The sequence below is a fragment of the Solanum pennellii genome, chromosome 12 (assembly GCF_001406875.1).
Source record: "Solanum pennellii chromosome 12, SPENNV200".
In the NCBI taxonomy this organism is placed as follows: domain Eukaryota; kingdom Viridiplantae; phylum Streptophyta; class Magnoliopsida; order Solanales; family Solanaceae; genus Solanum; species Solanum pennellii.
The window spans coordinates 68777534-68780651 of NC_028648.1; the positions used below are offsets into that span (position 1 = coordinate 68777534).

The 3118-nt window shown below is 34.5% G+C and overlaps 1 non-coding gene across 1 annotated transcript; it reads left to right on the plus strand.

Moving 5' to 3' along the window:
• Positions 1-598: 598 nt before the first annotated feature.
• LOC114075412 lies at positions 599-727 on the plus strand. Its single transcript, XR_003575863.1, has one exon. It is a non-coding gene; the product is annotated as a U6atac minor spliceosomal RNA (small nuclear RNA).
• Positions 728-3118: the final 2391 nt, after the last annotated feature.

The following is a 3118-nucleotide window of genomic DNA, read 5'->3' on the forward strand; positions in this document are numbered from 1 at the left end:
ATGCCGGCATGTTTTCAATTGACAATATCTTTCTGCCATATGTATATTTATCTCTTAGAACCTCAATAACTTCAATTTCATTACTATAGTTGTTAAGCTTACTAACTAAACCGATTTTTCATTGTTCCATATTTGTTATACCATGCTTTTTTAGTGTGAATACATTGATTTGTTTGAAGTCAAACACCTATTGTTTGAAGAAAATATATTCAAAGTTTCCTGATAGAATGTCAAGGTTATGTCATTCTGTAGTCGTACGCGTCGTTTTGACGCAATAAAGAGCCAACTATTCTTGATGTTTTTACCTGAGCATGCAATATATGCGGAGAAACTTGTGATATTACCAGAGCATAAGGAATGCAAAACTTTTTCTACTAATACCACAAATCTAATGAAGCATTCGTTAGTTTTTCCAACAAGTGCAATCATTTCCTTCAAACCAATTAGCCATAATGTTTTTTATTTTTAGTTTGTTGCTCTAATTTTTGTTGATGCTTTTTTTTTGTTTTAATGAGGACAACTTGGTATGAAATTTAAATTATGTTCCAATCATTAATTAGAACAATAAAACACTTGATCGTCCCTTAACTTATGGTTTGTGCTCGTTAAACGGAGAGCTAGTTTGCATCTCCCACTACAACGATGGAATCAACCTTGAAGCGTTACCTTTTACCACAAATCCATTTAAGGTAATCCAACTCTGTGGGACCATCAAAGAATGTGATCCAATTGATGGTACTACTTCTCTCTTAGCAAGAAGTCTTTGTATATAGGTTTGGGTATAGAAAAATCTTTGGTAGGAATGTTACCCAAAAACTGGCCCTAACGGAGACAAAATAATTTTTGCCCCAATATGGATAACAAACACCCTAAAAACTAAAAAAAAAATAAAAACAATTGAAAAGACATTTTTTAATTAAACTTAGCTATCTCATGCAAGGCACGTGCTTAAGTATTGAGATGCAAATAAAGAAAATATGAATAAGCCTAATAGTAGAACTTTTATGTTTCATCATATGTTACATTTAGTTTTTGGAACATTATACTGAGAGCTTGGAAGTAAGGTTGCAACATATCGTAGTCTTTTTTAATTTATCTGTGAAGTCGGAGGTTGTGAAAGCAGTACCACAAACTTCTTGTTCGAAGGTCCACCCGTAGTTCGACTACCTGAGAAGTGGAAGGAGTCGATCTCTAATAAAATAACAATTTAACTGTTATAATAAGTGTTAATAAATGACATAGAAAGAAACAAATGGGTTTACAACATAAATATTATGAAAGTAAAGTTACAAAATGAAGGATGTGTTAGTTGCATATTTCACCATTAGTGACGCGGAAATGCGACAAAAGAAGTGTTTGTATCAAGATAAACCCAGCTCCAACAAAAGATGATTGATTAGTCGACTACATTAAATAACCTTTCACAAAGAAGGATAAGAGTGATAGACTTTACTACCAAAATAGAAAATAAAGGAATAAATTATATTGTTTCACACTAGATTCACTGATATTACAACAAGTATGAAAGCAAAACAATCATGACTACACTACTGACACAATATAAAGTACATACTAAGACAATAAGAAACTTTAGTTATATAATAATAAAGATCACAACCTTTCTAGACATTTGAGAGGCTGGAAACTCTCCCAGAATTCCCTTTTCTGTATTTTTCTGGATGTCCTTGTTTTAACTGCCCTGCCCCTATTTCTACAGGAGAAACCACCTAATACATGTGTTGCTGTCTCATGACACAACAGATTTAGGAAATTTATGCAATTTAACCACTTCCTTAATGAAAACAACCGCCACATCTTTCGCATTAAAAGGGTGTGAAAGTAGAATAAAATGTGTGTACTTAGTAAGACGATCCACCACAAACAAAATAGTATCATTCCTATGGCATTTAGGTAGTACAATATTGAATTCCATACTTGCATCCTCCCACATATGAAGAGGTTTAGGAAAAGGTTTGATTAACCCTACCGGACTCAAAGTTTGAGAATTGCTCTTTTGATAGATTTCACACCTAGCAACAAAGTCTTGCACATCCCTCTTCATACCTTCCTAGTAGATATTCTCAGACGAACTTTTATATGTGCGAAGATACCCTGAATGGCCTCAAATAGGAGAAGAATGAAACTCTTTCAATAGCCCAGGTATTCAAGATGATCCTTTTGGCAAAACAAGCATCCTTTATATAGTAGAAATCCATTCTTCAAGCTGTAGTTGTCATTTGATTGTTGTCCTAAAATTGACTTTTGCAAAATAGAAGTCATTTTAGTGTCTCGTTGTACTTACTGGTCCCACTCCTTCTTGTCTTTATATTGAAAAATTGAAAACGCATACAACTCTGAAGATTCGCCGCATCTTGACAAAGCATCACCACTCTATTTTCAACACCCTGTTTGTACTTGATCTCAAACATATAACCCATGAGCTTGGAAACCCATTTATGTTGATTCTCATAAATAACCCTCTATCCTAGCAAAAAATTAAGGGCTTTTTGATCAGTTTTAATGATGAAATAATGGCCTAAAAAATAATGATTCCATCTTTTGACAGCCAACACGATAGCCATTAGCTTTCGTTCAGATACCGAACATTGTCTTACTCTGGAAGAAAGCATTCGACTGAAATAAGAAATAGGTTTACCATTTTGCATCAAAACTGCACCAACACCAAATCCCGAAGCATCATCTTCAATCACAAAGGGTTACGAAAAGCTTGGCATTGGTAAAACATGCACTTGAGTCATAGCCAACTTCAATGCCTCAAATGCTTGTTGAGCGCGTTCTCCCCGTGAAAATGCATCTTTTTTTAGTAGATCAGTTAAAGGGGCAGCACTCTCACCATATTCTTTCACAAATTTTCTGTCATATACAGTGAGTCCCAAAAATCCCAGTAAAACCATTGTATCTCTAGGACTTGGTCAAGATATCATATTGTCAATCTTGGAGGGGTCACCCTGCACTCCTTCAGAGGAGATTATATGACCTAAATATTCAAGTTTAAGCTGACCAAACGTGCATTTCTTCTTGTTTATTACCAGCTAATTCTTTTTAAGAATATCTAAATCAACCTTCAAAAGCTCCAGAGGTGAAGCCTAATCCTTAC